At 30.3% G+C, this 6,427-nt stretch overlaps 1 long non-coding RNA gene across 1 annotated transcript; it reads right to left on the reverse strand.

The window, feature by feature from the left end:
• Positions 1-1,155: 1,155 nt before the first annotated feature.
• On the reverse strand, positions 1,156-4,901 carry LOC127711610 (uncharacterized). The gene is made up of 5 exons (XR_007986810.1): positions 4,732-4,901; positions 4,160-4,245; positions 3,626-3,718; positions 2,246-2,355; positions 1,156-1,499 (listed from the first exon to the last, which is right to left on the reverse strand). It is a non-coding gene; the product is annotated as an uncharacterized LOC127711610 (long non-coding RNA).
• Between the last annotated feature and the right edge of the window lie 1,526 nt (positions 4,902-6,427).

The following is a 6,427-nucleotide window of genomic DNA, read 5'->3' on the forward strand; positions in this document are numbered from 1 at the left end:
TCCCTTTGAATACAAAGATTCGAGCTGAATAATAAAATCCAACGTAATTTGGAGGGTTTAACAAGCACCCAATTATATACAACCCCTTTCTTATTAAAATAAAAAAATCAAGATCTTAATACTTATTTTTTATAAGAATGTTAATAATTATAAACGTGTAAACCTTTAAGCTAAAAAAAAAAAAAAACAAATTTCTTCAATTTTTAAAGATACGAAAAATATTCCTATTTTAACAAGAGTTGTTTCCCTTTCATTGCTTACTGTTTTTAATCAATTGAAAAAAAAAGATTCACATATAAGATCCCAGTTACATGTCTATATGTTTTATCAGTGTAATCAATTTCAAAATATATATTTGATTATGCTCATGGACATCAATATAATATAACAAATACACAATGAAGAGCTTCACCACTAAAACAAGAATTTTAAATGTAAAACCAACTGTTGTATACGTGCATTGTATGATTGCTTACATCAGGGTACCAGATAAAATTTACTGCTATCTAGCTTTTTCTTGTTTATATTGTATAATTACGCACAAAAGAAATATTTAAAACATTGAAATTTAATATATACCAAGTTTCTTACTATTTCGAAGAATTACCATTTTGTCTTCTTTTTTTTTTACTACTATGTGCAAATAATACACTGCTTATTTTCTCGGTATCACTTCCATATTTAAAAAAAAAACAAGATTTTCCATCTAAAAATGAAGATTCTATAAAAAAATATTTTTTTAACATTTATTTTCCGTGATGCTAGGTTACAAATCAAAAAAGTTATTATATTTTGTTTTGCCAATGAAATGTACATTGTTCGTGTTATTTTTAAATAGTTTTGCCCATTACGACAATACTGTTGTTTCAAGAAGCACTTTTCTTTACTATTTTTTATCAAAAACTTTCTCCTTCTAACCGCTTGTTGTTGTTGAAGACGGTATGTTGACATCCGACATGAAGATGTATTTTTTCTCTTTCTGTTCGCATCTATTTGATTTTGTGATGACTGAAATATGTTAATATAAGAATAGAACGATATATCAGATTTTTTGTTTTTTTTAGTTTGGGACAAATAATTGTGTAAAAATTATTAACAATTACATGTAGCATTTACTTTGGTCGGTAAAACTTGTATACTATAAACGAATAAAGTTAAATCATTGACATTATTTTTAAACTATTTAAACACCCATTCATGTCCTGGCACGACTTCTGGTTTTATCCTTGAGGAAACTGCCCCAACCTTTCGTTTATGTTGCTGCCGTCTCCTTCTCTTGGTTAGTTGACCATCATGTTTTTGGCCTAGTTTTTTTTACTAATTTATCAACATCGTCAGACCTCCAAGGCAGAGGTCTGACGATAAACGATCCTTCGTCTTATGAATCTGTTTGTTCATAAGACATGTTCTGCACCACAAGGCTTTTCGAGCCCTTTTCTTTTTGTTCCTCTGGTATACTGGACTTTTACTTTTAGGGCCTTTTTTCTGTTGTTTAATTTCTAAAAAAAAAGAGAATAAAGCTCAAATCAAAATCCCTTGAATTTCATTTTGAATACATACAAATAGATTCCATAAATGCCGTAATAACTCTCTTTCAATAAAGATATTGTTATCATTATTATTATTATTATTATTTTTATTATTATTATTATTATTATAACCTCAGCAAAAAGCAGTCTGTAAAAACAATACTAGTGATTACTGTGACAGAAAGCATGCTGTATATTATTTATGAATATAATATAATCCAACAGAACACTCAATTCCTAGCATTTAATTTCTCTCTCTCTCTCTCTCTCTCTCTTGAAAAGCCCGGCCGGCGAGAGAGGGAGAGAGAAATTCTACCGCTACATCAAGTGAAGGCCTGCCGAGCTTTTTGAGTATTGAAAATTCAATTGTCGATAGTGGAGAAATATTATATTGCACGAGATTCGGTGTTGGACTCTGTTTCTATTTTGATTTTTAGACGTTACGTAGACAAACTTTTTCACTGATCTGCAAAATGAGGTATATACTAGTATATATATATGTGACGTCCTTAGATATGGTCACCTTTTTCCTTTTTTTATTGTAGCGTCAAAAAAAGGAATTTAGTGAAAAGCAAAAAGAAAATGAAGTTAAAAGGGGGTTCCCTGTTTAGAGTGATATAAGTATATAATATTAAATAAAACTCCCGTCTAAATCCGCTTCTTATGTTGACTGTAATATCTGAATTGTTCACCATAATAAAAAAATCAGTTCTTACTCTTCTCATCTTGCTGTACACAGCCATTTTCTTGTTATGTTCTTCTTGTTTACCAGTTTCGTCTCTTCGTTTCTTTGCTTTGAACGATTCAAAATTTGTCTTTATCCCTTCTAAAAAAAAAAATCTACTTAAGGCAATTTAAAAGAAATATTTTTTTAACATACAATTGCTTGTCTCCATTTGAGACTAAACAGTGTCACTTGGTTAGTCCATGGTAGAATGTTTTGATGTGATATGATCGAAATCAAAATAGATCTATTAAAGTTATATGATAGTATGCATTTGCTAGTATGTGATCCATTAACATAAAACTTATTTATAATATGGAAATTACTATGGCGTTTCAAAATATTACTGAAAGTGTCTGCTTATATGCCCGTGCAAATGCGTAAATAAAGTAATATATAAGGAAAGAAATAATATGTATATTTATTTTTCAAAATCATGAGTAAGAAAAGGAGTCCAAACTTTACGTCGCAGGAGATTCAAAAAGTTTGAATGCAAAATGGAGAAGAATAAATCTAAATATTTTGCCGACTGAGCAACACAACTATTATTTTTATTGTAATGTACATTGTACATGAAATTATACATGAAAAGTAATTAGAATTCTAGTTGATAATCATAAGACCATCATAAGTCATGTCGCGAGCTAGTGTCTTAAGTTTACGACAAAAGTTATGATATATCGTAACTTAGGACACTTACGACAACATATCTAACGACTATGACATGTCCTAAGACCATCATAAGACATGTCTAAGTCATAAGATACTTTCGAAAAACAGGCCCCTGGTAATGGGATTACTCATTTCAACACTTGGTCCGAAATCATATGAAGTAAATTCAATGGTAATTTGGAACGTCATGTTTCGAAATAAAAAGAGGTAAGATACAGGTGTGTAGCAACAAGGGATCGACCATGTGATTTCAAAGAGGGGGTGGGGGTATGGTTATTTCCTAAAAAAAATATTCTGAATCCAGATTTCCCCCATACCTTATAGTGTTAAATTTTGCAAAAAAAAAAAATGTTCGCGCTTTGGGCGAAAAAAAAAAATTCTGACTCAGACAAAAAACCATACCCCCTCCCCCCTTTAAGTTAAATGGTTGCTCCCTAAAATAGCACAAAAAAAAATACTCTCTTGTAAAAAAAAGCCGACAGAATCAATGTAATGTTAACATAAGCTAGGATTTATTCAGTAACGTAACACTCCTTTCAAAAATAAAAAAAATTATCAACTGAATTTGACTACTTTTAGTTTTTTAGATGTCATTCTTAATATGACAGTTAAACATGCCTTCTAGGCTAAGCAATTGTATTGCAGAACTACAATTTCGACTATTTTGTGTTTGGGGGTTTGGGGGTTGGGGGCTACAAACCTCTAACAACACCCTCCACTTCATCAGGATATTGGGCCTTTTACAAATTCTATGATGAATCCAGACTTCTCTTTGTTCTCTGCAGAATTATATCTAAAAAAAAGTAATTTGAAAAATAGTCTTACTATAAATCAAAGCTTCCTTAAATAAGAGTGTAACAAATGTCGGTAAAATTATCAATTTGTGCTAAAATGTTGTTTGAATCTGAATAGAACTATGATTACCAAATACACATATATATCCTGCAAACTTTTCACTTAAATTGACCCAAAAGCTGTGTACAAAATTAAGATTTATACTCGAATAAGTAGAATTTCATAATTAATGATTCAAAGTAGATATATGATCAAAATTAAATCTGTTTCAATGTCGTAAATCACAAGTAATCGAGCATTTTCCCTAAAAACCGTATCGTTTAATGATGAATGTGGACATACATTACATATTAAATTACATTGGTTTGAATAACAAACCATGAGATTTTTTCAATCAGTTCCAAGGAAACTTTTAAAACATTTAATTTCATATACATACTTTAAAATACTGCCAGTTTCGTTCTTTATTCTCCAGATGAAATCCTTTTCAGTAATACCCTGCTGATAACCATCCCTTCTTGATTACTGAAAGGAAAAAGATACGCTCTTATAAGCATTTAAATTGCATGCATCAAGAACAACTGAGAACTAAAGTTATATAATTATATGTGTAGAAAGTCGCAAACATAAAATATATATACATGTACATTCTTAACTTCAAGACTTCATTACGTTCTAATTAAAACACGACAACATGTAATCAAAGTGTCTAAAATTTTGCAATATTTATACAATTATAACACAAAATGTAAGTGTGCAATATGTATTCGAATCTTGTGCCGACCACAATTACTTCTTTGTACATAGTCCGAAAAAAAAATTGTAATCCGTGAAAAAAGGAAATAAATGACATTTTGCTAAGTATTGAATTTTTAGGTTCGCAAACTTAGTGAATATTGTTATGATACAATACATAAAAATGAAAATTGTATAAACTATCCCCTACTACATGTACAATATGCAATATTTTGAAAAGGTTAATTAAAAGTTGAACAATGAATAATTACTTACTGCAATTTGTGCAGGGACGTTAATCTTTTGGCTTCCCTTTTTTCGTTCATTTGTTTTTTATTGTAGTATTTGAATCATAATATCCATTTTCTTTTCAACATTAATTTGTTTTTCTTGCACTTTTACCAGTTGCCTTTTCATTTAGATGACTTCTTTGTTAAAGTGTCAATCTAAAATAACAATTATAACTAAACCATTTAAATACATGAATTACAAAACTCAATGAAGTTCATCATTTTTAAAAAACCAAAAGACTATTAAATCAATCCGTCATTCAGAATATATATGTACCTAAAAAAACACATAAATTTATGACATTCACCGATGTATACAAGTGGTGTATATAACAGATTTAAAGCATAACATATATTATATACAATGTATGTACATTGTCGGAAAATATAAGATGTATGTGTACGAGCTTTAGAAACAGGACGAAAAGCGAGGCTCTCCGAGCTTTTCTCCTGTTTCGCAGCGAGTACAAATACATTTTATATTTTCCGACAATGTACATATATTGTTTTTGTCCTGCAATTTACACCAGACACGTGAAACTTTAGTTGTTAAAATACAAATCATTGGATTTTAAAACTGGTGCGCACGAAATTCAAAAATCGTGCGCAAGAATTCGAAACTAATGCGCATGTCATTTCAAAAAACTGGTGCGAAACTTTCAAAAATGGTGTGTAGGACTTTTAAAATAATGCGAACGACTTTCATAAATGGTACACACGACTTTTCATGCGCACTAGTTTCAAAGTGGTGCGCACGATTTTTCAAACTGATGTGCACCAGATTAAATCTCGGGCGAACGAAAATTGTATATGTATATGGCACTTAAGGCGCTCCGAACAACAGGACATGATTGTAGAACATATAAAATTTACCTGCCGATTAATATATAATCAACAATTTTGCGCCTGTCCCAAGTCAGGAGCCTCTGGCCTTTGTTAGTCTTGTATGTTTTTTTAATTTTAGTTCATTTATATGTTTTGGAGTTAAGTGTGACGTCCATTTTCACTGAACTAGTACACAATTTTATTTAGGGGCAAGCTGAGGACCACCTCCGTGTGCGGGATTTTCTTGCTGCGTTGAAGACCCATTGGTGGTCTTCGGCTGTTGAATGCTCTTTGGTCGGGTTGTTGTCTCTTTGACATATTCCCCATTTCCATTCTCAAATGTAAATAAAATAATTCAGTTGTAAACTGAGAAATAAAAGTTGAAAACTCAGCTTAAAAATACTGTTTTGGTGAAAATATCATATAAGATATGCTGATTAGATAGGACATAATAATTTTTCCTTATCCATAATTAATCATTATAGTACTTATTATTCAAAACTCAATACAAATTTGTAAAGGTTAAAGTGCTTTTCATATAGTACATTTCGTATATAAAGTATGATATTTGTGTACTCATTTTTAGATTTTTTGTTACGATATCATATTTCCCATCGGCAAATCGTCGATTCATATATATTTTATACTAGTATCAAAAAAATGTTATGAAAGGTCTATCAGGTGAAATGTTAGATACACGATGAAATAAATTAGATTTTAAGTGAATGAGTAATATTTTTGGTAATTCAAAACTATAGTATAATAGCTAAAAATGTGAAACTTTTGTTTCTTCTTTCGGAGCAGAGCTTTTTAATGGTCCCATTGGAACAGATGGAAATGTTAAGATTTAACAGGAG

The sequence above is a fragment of the Mytilus californianus genome, unplaced genomic scaffold, assembly GCF_021869535.1.
Source record: "Mytilus californianus isolate M0D057914Y unplaced genomic scaffold, xbMytCali1.0.p SCAF_8, whole genome shotgun sequence".
In the NCBI taxonomy this organism is placed as follows: Eukaryota; Metazoa; Mollusca; class Bivalvia; order Mytilida; family Mytilidae; genus Mytilus; species Mytilus californianus.